The sequence below is a fragment of the Chiloscyllium punctatum genome, chromosome 1 (assembly GCF_047496795.1).
Source record: "Chiloscyllium punctatum isolate Juve2018m chromosome 1, sChiPun1.3, whole genome shotgun sequence".
NCBI classification, from domain to species: Eukaryota; Metazoa; Chordata; class Chondrichthyes; order Orectolobiformes; family Hemiscylliidae; genus Chiloscyllium; species Chiloscyllium punctatum.
In genome coordinates this window covers 171,979,265-171,991,094 of record NC_092739.1, presented here as the reverse complement: position 1 = coordinate 171,991,094, position 11,830 = coordinate 171,979,265, and positions in this window count along the sequence as shown.

Genomic DNA, 11,830 nt, shown 5'->3' with positions numbered 1-11,830 from the left:
CCCCACCCTCTGTGCTGCATATAAACCAATATTTTCCCAGCTACCATCAATTCTGAGGAAGGGTCATTCGACCTGAAATGTTAACTCTGATTTTTCTCTCCAGATGCTGCCAGACCTGCTGAGCTTTAGGCCTCAGTCTAGGGGGCTGGCAGCTTGCTCAATCTCGCACCTTCAACATGTGCAGTGGTTACTCTCACCGATACTGTCCTGGTCAGATACACCTGCACCCGGCAGATTGGTGAGGATGAGGTCAGGATGGTTTTCCCTCTTGTTGGTTCCCTCCCCACCTGCCCCAGACCCAGTCTAGCAGCGATGCCCTTTAGGACCCGACCAGCTCGATCAGTAATGCTGCTGCCGAGCCACTCTTGGTGGTGGGACATTGAAATCCCCCACACAGAGTACATTCTGTACCCTTACCACCCTCAGTGCTTCCTCTGAGTGTTGTTCAACATGGAGGAGTAATGATTCATCAGTCGAGGGAGGGTGGTAGGTGGTAATCAGCAGGAGGTTTCCTTGCTCATGTCTAACCTGAAGCCATGAGACTTCATGGGGTCCGGAGTCAAAGTTGAGGACTCCCAGGGCAACTGCCTCCCGACTGTGTATGTCCTGCCAGTGGGACAGGGCATTTCTAGGGATGGTGATGGTGGGGTCTGGAACATTGTCTGTGAGGTATGATTTTGTTAATGTGACTATGACAGGATGTTGAAGAATTTGAAACAGCATTAAAGCAATGCAGAATTTTATATATTGACAGCAAAACAAATTTCAACAGTGTCTTGCAAACTCTCTTGTCAGACAGTCATACAGCACAGAAACAGACTTGACAGTCCAACCAGTCTATGATGAACAATATCCCAAAATAAAATAGTCCCACCAGCCTGCTCCTGGGCAATAATATTCATGTATTTATCCAAATATCTTTTAAATGGAGTCATAGTCATAGAGATGTACAGCACAGAAACAGACCCTTCAGTCCAACCTGTCCATGCCGACCAGATATCCCAACCCAATCTAGTCCCACCTGCCAGCGCCCGGCCCATATCCCTCCAAACCCTTCCTATTCATATACCCATCCAAATGCTTCTTAAATGTTGCAATTGTACCAGCCTCCACCACTTCCTCTGGCAGCTTATTCCATACACGTACCACCCTCTGCATGAAAAAGTTGCCCCTTACTTCTCTTTTATATCTTTCCCCTCTCACCCTAAACCTATGCCCTCTAGTTCTGGACTCCCCGATCCCAGGGAAAAGACTTTGTCTATTTACCCTATCCATGCCCCTCATAATTTTGTAAACCTCTATAAGGTCACCCCTCAGCCTCCGACGCTCCAGGGAAAACAGCCCCAGCCTGTTCAGCCTCTCCCTATAGCTCAGATCCTCCAACCCTGGCAACATCCTTGTAAATCTTTTCTGAACCCTTTCAAGTTTCACAACATCTTTCCAATAGGAAGGAGACCAGAATTGCTCGCAATATTCCAACAGTGGCCTAACCAATGTCCTGTACAGCTGCAACGTGACCTCCCAACCCCTGTACTCAATACTCTGACCAATAAAGGAAAGCATACCAAACGCTGCCTTCACCATCCTATCTACATGTGACTCCACTTTCAAGGAGCTATGAACCTGCACTCCAAGGTCTCTTTGTTCAGCAACACTCCTAGGACCTTACCATTAAGTGTATAAGTCCTGCTAAGATTTGCTTTCCCAAAATGCAGCACCTCGCATTTATCTGAATTAAACTCCATCTGTCACTCCTCAGCCCATTGGCCCATCTGGTCCAGATCCTGTTGTAATCTGAGGTAACCCTCTTCACTGTCCACTACACCTCCAATATTGGTGTCATGTGAAGTTGTGCCCATATCCACCACTTGCTGAAGAAATTTCTTCAATCTTCAACAATTTTTTTCCCGCTTCATACCTTCTGGAAATCAAGCCCTGCTCTTTCTGTACAGGACCCAGAACAAGAACATTACAGTGCAGTATAGACCCTTCGGCCCTCGATGTTGCACTGACCTGTGGAACCAATCTGATGCCCATCTAACCCACACTATTCCATTCTCATCCATATGCCTATCCAAGGACCATATAAATGCCCTTAAAGTTGGCGAGTCTACTACTGTTGCAGGCAGGCAGTGCGTTCCATGCTCCAAATACTGAGTAAAGAAACTCCCTCTGTCATCTGTCCTATATCTATCACCCCTCAATTTAAAGCTACGTCCCCTCATGTAGCCATCACCATCTGAGGAAAAAGGCTCTCCCTGCCCACCCTATCTAACCCTCTGATGATCCTATACGTCTCAATTAAGTCACCTCTCAAACTTCTCTCTAATGAAAACAGCCTCAAATCCCTCAGTCTTTCCTCATAAGACCTTCCCTCCATACCAGGCAACATCCGAGTAAATCACCTCTGAACCCTTTTCAAAGCTTCCACACCCTTCCTATAATGTGGTAACCAGAACCGTGTGAATATTCTAAGTGCCTGCACCAGAGTTGTGTACAGCTGCAACATGACCTCATGGCTCTGAAACTCAATCCCTCTACCAATAAAAGTTAACATACTGTATGCCTTCTTTACAACCCTATCAACCTGGGTGGCAACTTTCAGGGATCTATGTGCATGGACACCGAGATCTCTCTGTTCATCTACACGACCAAGAACCTTACCATTAGCCCAGTACTCTGCATTCCTGTTACTCCTTCCAAAGTGAATCACCTCACAATTTTCTGCATTAAATTTGCCATGAAGGCTTCAGTAAAGTGTTCGACAATGTTCCCCATGGGAGACTGGTTAGCAAGGTTAGATCTCATGGAATACAGGGAGAACTAGCCATTTGGATACAGAACTGGCTCAAAGGTAGAAGACAGAGGGTGGTGGTGGAGGGTTGTTTTTCAGACTGGAGGCCTGTGACCAGTGGAGTGCCACAAGGATCGGTGCTGGGTCCTCTACTTTTTGACATTTACATAAATGATTTGGATGTGAGCATAAGAGGTACAGTTAGTAAGTTTGCAGATGACACCAAAATTGGAGGTGTAGTGGACAGCAAAGAGGGTTACTTCAGATTACAACAGGATCTTGATCAGATGGGCCAATGGGCTGAGAAGTGACAGATGGAGTTTAATTCAGATAAATGTGAGGTGCTGCATTTTGGGAAAGCAAATCTTTGCAGGATTTATCCACTTAATGGTAAGGTCCTAGGGAGTGTTGCTGAACAAAGAGACCTTGGAGTGTAGGTTCATAGCTCCTTGAAAGTGGAGTCGCAGGTAGATAGGATAGTAAAGAAGGTGTTTGGTATGCTTTCCTTTATTGGTCAGAGTATTGAGTACAGGAGTTGGGAGGTCATGTTGCGGCTGTACAGGACATTGGTTAGGCCACTGTTGGAATATTTTGTGCAATTCTGGTCTCCTTCCTATTGGAAAGATGTTGTGAAACTTGAAAGGGTTCAGAAGAGATTTACAAGGATGTTGCCAGGGTTGGAGGATCTGAGCTATAGGGAGAGGCTGAACAGACTGGGGCTGTTTTCCCTGGAGTGTCGGAGGGTGAGGGGTGACCTTATACAGGTTTACAAAATTATCACGGGCATGGATAGGATAAATAGGTAAAGTTTGTGAAGGTTTGTAGTTCAGGTTGAGGTTTAGGGTGTAGGTTTGCTCACTGAGCTGTAGGTTTGATATCCAGATGTTTCATTACCTGGCTGGTAACATCATCAGTGGCGAGCTCCAAGTGAAGTGAAGCTGTTGTCTCCTGCTTTCTATTTATATCTTTCTCCTGGACGGCGTTCCTGGGGTTTGTGGTGATGTCATTTCCTGTATGTTTTCTGAGGGGTTGATCGATGGTATCTGGATCTATGTGTTTGTTTATGGCGTTGTGGTTGGAGTGCCAGGCCTCTAGGAATTCCCTGGCATGTCTTTGCTTAGTCTGTCCCAGGATAGATGTGTTGTCTCAGTCGAAATGGTGGTGTTTCTTCATCCGTGTGTAGGGCTATGAGGGAGAGGGGGTCATGTCTTTTTGTGGCGAGCTGGTGTTCATGAATCCTGGTGGATAACTTTCTTCCTGTTTGTCCGACGGAGTGTTTGTGGCAATCCTTGCATGGAATTTTGTAGATGATGTTGGTTTTGTCCATGGGTTGTACTAGGTCTTTTAAGTTTGTTAGTTTTTGTTTGAGAGTGTTGGTGGGTTTGTGTGCTACTAGGATTCTGAGGGGTCTTAGTAGTCTGGCTGTCATTTCTGAACCTTCTTTGATGTATAGTAGTTAGGTGTTAGGGTTTCTGGCTGTGTTTGGTCTGCTTGTTGTGGTTTGTTCTCGAGGAATCTGCGGACTGTGTTTTTTGAGTATCCGTTCTTCTTGAATACGTTGTATAGGTGGTTCTCCTCTGTTTTCCGAAGTTCGTCTGTGCTGCAGTGTGTGGTGGCTCGTTGGAATAGTGTTCTGATACAGCTTCGTTTGTTTGTGTTGGGATGGTTGCTGGTGTAGTAAACAAAGTCTCCTCCCTGGGGTGGGGGAGTCCAGAACTAGAGGGGCATAGGTTTAGGGTGAGAGGGGAAAGATATAAAAGGGACCTAAGGGGCAACTTTTTCACACAGAGGGTGGTACGTGTATGGAATGAGCTGCCACAGGAAGTGGTGGAGGCTGGTACAATTGCAACATTTAAGAGGCTTTTGGATGGGTGTATGAATAGGAAGGGTTTGGAGGGATATGGGCCGGGTGCTGGCAGGTGGGACTAGATTGGGTTGGGATATCTGGTCAGCATGGACGGGTTGGATCGAAGGGTGTGTTTCCATGCTGTACATCTCTCTGACTCTATGACTCGCAGCCTAGCTCTGCAGCTCATCTATGCCTCTCTGTATTTTGTGCAATAGCCTAGCATGGGGACCCTTATCGAACACCTCACTGAAATCCATATGCACTACATCAACCGCTTCACCCTCAGCCACCTGTTTGGTCTCCTTCTCGAAGAACTCAATAAAGCTTGAGAGGCACGACCTACTCTTCCCAAAACCATGTTGACTATCCCTCATCAACTTATTTCTCTCTCTTGATGATTATAAATCCTATCCCTTACAACCTTTTCCAATACTTTACCCACAACTGAAGTAAGGCTCCCTGGTCTAAAATTACCAGGGTTGTCTCTACTCCCCTTCTTGAACAAGTAACAGCATTTGCTGTTCTCCAGTCTTCTGGCACTACTCCTGTAGACAGACAATGATGACATCAAGATCAAAGTCAAAGGCTCTGCAATCTCCTCTCTGGCTTCCCAGAGAACCCTGGGATAAATCCCATCCGGCCCAGGGGACTTAGTATATTCACACTTTCCAGAATTGGTCACACTTCCTCCTTGTGAACCTCAATCCCATCTAATCTTGTAGCCCGTATCTCAGTATTCTCCTCGATAACATTGTTTTTTTTCCCAGTGTGAGTACTGCTGAAAAATATTCATCTCGTGCTTCCCATATCTCCTCGGATTCCACACACAGTTTCCCACCACTGACGTTGATTGGTTAGAACATAGAACATAGAAAATTAAAGCACAGAACAGGCCCTTCGGCAAACGATATTGTGTTGAGGATTATTCCTAATCTAAAATAAAATAACCTAATTTACGCACCCATCGACTCACTGCTCTCCATGTGCATGTCTAGCAGTCACTTAAATGTCCCTAATGACTCTGCTTCCACCACCACCGCGAGCAGCACATTCCATGCATTCACAACTCTCTGTGTGAAGAATCTATCATTAACATCCCGTCTATACCTTTCTCCTAATATCTTAAAACTATGACTCCTAATGCCAGTCAATCCTGCCCTGGGGAAAAGTCTCTGGCTATTGACTTTATCCATACCTCAATCAGGTCTCCTCTCTTCCTCCTTCTCTCCAGAGAGAAAACTCTGAACTTATTCAACCTTTCTTCATAATGCAAGCCCTCCAGTCCAGGCAGCATCCTGGTAAACCTCCTTTGCACCCTCTCCAAAGCCTCTGTATCTTTCCTATTGTAGGGCGACTAGAACTGGACACAATATTCCAAGTGTGGTCTCACCAGGGACTTGTAGAGCTGTCACAAAACCTCGCGGCTCTTAAACTCGATCCCTGTGTTAATGAAAGCCAAAACACCATATACTTTCTTAATAACCCTATCCACTTGTGGGATAGCTTTCAGGGATCTATGTACTTGCACACCCAGATCCCTCTGTTCCTCCACACTGCCAAGAATCCTGTCTTTAATCCTATATTCAGCATTGGGGTTCAATCTTCTAAAGTACATCACTTTGCATTTATCCAGGTTGAACTCCATCTGCCATTTCTCAGCCCAGCTCTCCATCCTGTCTATGTTACGCTGCAGCCTGCAGTAGCCCTCTATACTATCGACGACATCTCCAACCTTTGTGTCATCTACAAAATTTACTAACCTACTCCTCAACCTCCTCATCCAAGTCATTTATAAAAACTACAAAAAGCAGAGGCCCAAGAACAGAGCCCTGCGGGACCCCACTCAACACTGACCTCCAAACAGAATACTTTCCATCTACAACCACTCTCTGCCTTCTGTCAGCCAGCCAATTCTGAATCCAGATAGCCAAATCTCCCTGTATCCCATACTTCCTGACTTTAGGAATGAGCCTACCATGGGGAACCCTATCAAATGCCTTGCTGAGGTCCATATACACCACATCCACTGCTCGACCTTCGTTGACCTGTCTCGTCACCTCCCCAAAAAACTCAATAAGATTTGTAAGGCATGACCTGCCCCTCACAAAGCCATGCTGACTGCCTTTAATCATCCTATGCTTTGCCAAATAGTCAAATATCCTATCCCTCAGAATTCTTTCCAAAACCTTGCTGACCACAGATGTAAGACTGACTGGTCTGTAATTGCCAGGGATTTCCCTATTACCCTTCTTGAAAAGAGGAACAACATTCGCCTCCCTCCCATCCGGTATGTCTCCCGTGGAGAGTGAGGAAGCAAAGATCTTCGCCAGCGGCTTAGCAACCTCCTTTCTCACTTCACGGAGCAGCCGAGGATAAATCTGGACTGGCTCTGGGGACTTATCAATCTTAAATGTTTTCCAAAATTTCTAGCACATCAACTTCATCAATCTTGATCTGGTTAAGACTGTATCCCAGCTCCTCAAAGTTCTGATTCACAACAAGTTCCTTTCCTGGTGAAAACCGAAGCAATAAACTCATTTCGGGCTTCCCCTAATTATTCAGACTCCACACACAAGTTCCCTCCACTATCCCTGATCAGCCCTACCTTCTCCCTGATCATTCTCTTATTCCTCACGTATGAGTAAAATGCCTTTGGGTTCTCCCTAATCCTTCTTGCCAAGCCTTTCTTACCCCTTCTTACCTGTGTCAGAGGAACAAATTCGTGCATCACTCGCAACAACTGCTCCTTAAACAGTCTCCACATGTCTGCTGTGCCCTTTCTGTGGAACAATTGCTTCCAGTCTGTCCTTCCCAACTCCTGTCTGATAGCGTCATAATTTCCTTTTCCCCAATTAAATATCTTCCCTTGGTAACTGTTCCTTTCCCCCTCCAAGGCGATGGTAAATGTGAGGCAGCTGTGATCACTGTCACCAAAGTGTTCTCCCACCGCGAGATCTGACACCTCTCCTGGCTCGTTGCTGAGCCCCAAATCCAAAATGGCCTCTCCCCTCCTCATCGGTCTGTCTACGTACTGAGTGAGGAAACCCTCCTTCACACACCTGACAAAAACGGCTCCATCCAAACTATCTGCACTTAGAAGTCATGATTTGGAGATGCTGGTGTTGGACTGGGGTGGACAAAGTTAAAAATCACACAACACCAGGTTATAGTTCAACAGGTTTATTTGGAAGCACTAGCTTTCGGAGCGACGCTCCTTCCTCAGGTGTTTGTGGAGGACACAATTGTAAGGCACAGAATTCATGGCAAAAGTTTACCGTGTGATGCAACTGAAATTATACATTGATTGTTTGTTGAGTCTTCAATGAAAGCTAGTGCTTCCAATTAAACCTGTTGGACTATCACTGAATATTATCTGATTTTTAACTTTGCACTTAGGAGGTTCCAGTCGATATTGGGAAAGTTGAAGTCACCCATAACAACAATCCTGCTCCATCTACATTTTTCCAGAATCTGCCCACCTATGAGATCTTCAATCTCTCTACTGCGATTAGGTGGTGTGTAGTAAACCCCCAATGTGGGGGCTGTTCCTAACTCCCACCCATACTGACTCAGTAGACAAATGTTCCTCAATAACCTTCATTTCTGTAGCTGTGATGCACTCTCTGATTAGCAATGCTACACCCCCTCCTCTTTTTCCACCCTCCCTGTTCTTTTTAAACGTTCTAAACCCTGGAACATCAAGCAACCATTCCTGCCCCAGTGAGACCCATGTCTCCGTTATGGCCCCAACATCGTAGTCCCAAGTACTGATCCATGCTCTGAGTTCATCACTCTTATTTCGGACACTCCTTGCGTTAAAGCAGACACACTTTAACTGATCCCTTTGTTTCATCGCTTGAGAAACCTTCCTGATAGATTCAATATATCCTGTCACTGTCCCATCTGCAACTGACCCCCTCTCAGACATGTGGCTCTGATTCCCACCCCCCTGCCAAACTAGTTTAAAACCCTCCCGAACCACACGAGCCCATCTCCCACCCAGGACATTTGTACCCCTCCAGTTCAGGTACAACCCGTCCTTCATGTACAGATCCCACCTTCCCCAGAAGGTGTCCCAATGGTCTAAGTATCTGAAGCCCTTCCTCCTGCACTGGCCTTGCGGCCACGTGTTAAGCTGAATTCGCTGCCTGTTCCTCACCTCACTGTCTCATGGCACCGATAACAAACCTGAGGTCACTACTCCACTCGCCCTGCTCTTCAGTTTCCAACTTAACTGTCTGTAGTCACTTCTCAGATCCTCAATCCCTTTCCTGGCTCGATGGCTCTAATCTTTCTCTAGTCATTCCTTTCTCCCTGATATACCTACAGAAAGCTTTAGCGTTTTCCATGATCCTATCCACCAACAACATCTCATGTTCCCTCCTGGCTCTCCTTAGCTCTCTCTTTAGGTTTTTTTCTGTCGAACTTGTAGCTCTCAAGAGCTCTAACTGAGCCTTTATGTCTCATCCTAACATAAGCCTCCTTCTTCCTCTTGACAAGAGATTCAACTTCGAGTCAAAGAGTCATCGAGATGTCCAGCACAGAAACAGACCCACCCATCCACCCCGTCCAACCCGTCCATGCTGACCAGATATCCTAACCTAACCTAGTCCCAATTACCAGCATCCAGTCCATATCCCTCCAAACCCTTCCTATTCATGGATGTAGGTTTGCTCGCTGAGTTTGAAGGCTCATTTACAGACGTTTCATCACCATAGTGGGTAACACCTTCAGTGAGGCTCCAGATGAAGCACTGCTGGTGTTTTCTGCTTTCTATTTCTATGTGTAGGTTTCCTTGGGTTTGGTGATGTCATTTCCTGTGGTGACATCATTTCAGAAGGCGATGTCATTTCCTGTTCTTTTACTCAGGGGCTGGTAACATAGAACATTACAGCACAGTACCGGCGCTTCGGCCCTCAATGTTGCGCCAACCTGTCATACCAATTTGAAGCCCATCTAACCTACTCTGTTCCACGTATGCCTGTCCAATGACAACTTAAATGCACTTAAACTTGGCGAATCTACTACCGTTGCAGGCAAAGCATTCCACACCCTTACTACTCTCTGAGTAAAGAAACTACCTCTGACATCTGTCCTATATCTATCACCCCTCAATTTAAAGCTATGTCCCCTCGTGCTCACTGTCACCATACTTGGAAAAAGGCTCTCCCTGTCCACCCTATCTAACCCTCTGATTATCTTATATGTCTCTATTAAGTCACCTCTCAACCTTCTTCTCTCTAATGAGAACAGCCTCAAGGCCCTCAGCCTTTCCTCGTAAGACCTTTCCTCCATACCAGGCAACATCCGAGTAACTCTCCTCTGAACCCTTTCCAAAGCTTCCACATCCTTCTTATAATGCAGTGACCAGAACTGTACACAATACTCCAAGTGCGGCCGTACCAGAGTTTTGTACAGCTGTAACATAAGCTCATGGTTCCGGAATTCAATCCCTCTATTAATAAAAGTTAAAACACTGTATGCCTTCTTAACAACCCTGTCAACCTGGATGGCAACATTCAGGGATCTGTGTACCTGGACACCGAGATCTCTCTGCTCATCTACACCACCAAGAATCCTACCATTAGCCCAGTACTTTGCATTCCGGTTACTCCGACCAAAGTGAATCACCTCAAACTTGTCCGCATTAAACTCCATTTGCCACCTCTTGGCCCAGCTCTGCATCATATCTATGTCTCTCTGTAACCTACAACATCCTTCATCACTATCCACAACTACACTGACCTTCGTGTCATCTGTAAATTTACTAACCCACCCTTTAAGCCCTCATCCAGGTCATTTATAAAAATGATGAACAGCAGTGGACCCAACACCGACCCTTGCGGTACACCACTGGTAACTAGAGACCAAGATGAACATGTTCCATCAACTACAACCCTCTGTTTTCTTTCAGCAAGCCAATTACTGATCCAAACTGCTATATCTCCCACAATCCCATTCCTCCACATATTGTACAATAGCCTACTGTGGGGAACCTTATCGAACGCCTTGCTGAAATCCATATACACCACATCAACCAGTTTACTCTCATCTACCTGTTTGGTCACTTTGTCAAAGAACTCTATAAGATTCGTTAGGCATGACCTACCCTTCACAAAACCATGCTGACTATCCCTGATCTGATTATTCTTTTCTAGATGATTATAAATCCTATCTCTTGTAACCATTTCCAACATTTTACCAACAACTGAAGTGAGACTCACTGGTCTGTAATTACCAGGGTTGTCTCTACTACCCTTTTTGAACAAGGGAACCACATTTGCTATTCACCAGTCCTCAGGCAGTATTCCTGTAGACAATGACAATTTAAAGATCAAAGCCAAAGGCTCGGCAATCTCTTCCCTTGCTTCCCAGAGGATCCTGGGATAGATCCCATCCGGCCCAGGGGACTTGTCTATTTTCGCACTCTGCAGGATTTCTAATACCTCTTCCTTGTGAACCTCAATCTCTTCTATTCTAGATGCAAGTATCTCTGTGTCTTCTTCACCAACATTTTCATTTTCTATAGTGAACACTGTCGAAAAATATTTATTTAGTGCTTCCCCTATCTCCTCTGACTCCACACACAACTTGGCCCTAATTTAACTCTCGTCATTCTTTTATTCCTGACATACCTATGGAAAGCCTTAGGGTTTACCCTGATCCTATCTGCCAACAACTTCTCATGTCTTCTCCTGGCTCTTCTGAGCTCTCTTTTTTGGTCTTTCCTGACTTCCTTGTAACCCTCAAGCGCCTTAACTGAATTTTCACATTTTGCCCTAACATAAGCCTTCCTCTTGACCAGGGATTCCACTTCCTTAATAAACCACGGCTCACATGTTCTATATCTTCCTGCCTGCCTGACAGGTACAGGTTTCCCATTTCAGTAAATGCGATCCAAGTCAATGTATTTGTTGATAGAGTTCCGGTTGAAATGCCATGCTCCTAGGAATTGTCGTGCATGTCTCAGGCTTGTCCTAGGATGGATGTGTTCCAGTTGAAGTGGTGTCCTTCCTCATCCATATGAAAGGATACTAGCGAGAGAGGGTCATGTCATTTTGTGGTACATTGACTTGGATCTCGTTTACCACCCAGCAGAATTTTATTCCTGATTTTCACTGAATTGCAAATTCCACTATCCATGATGGCCAAATTTGAACTCATGTCCCTGGAACAATACCTGAGTC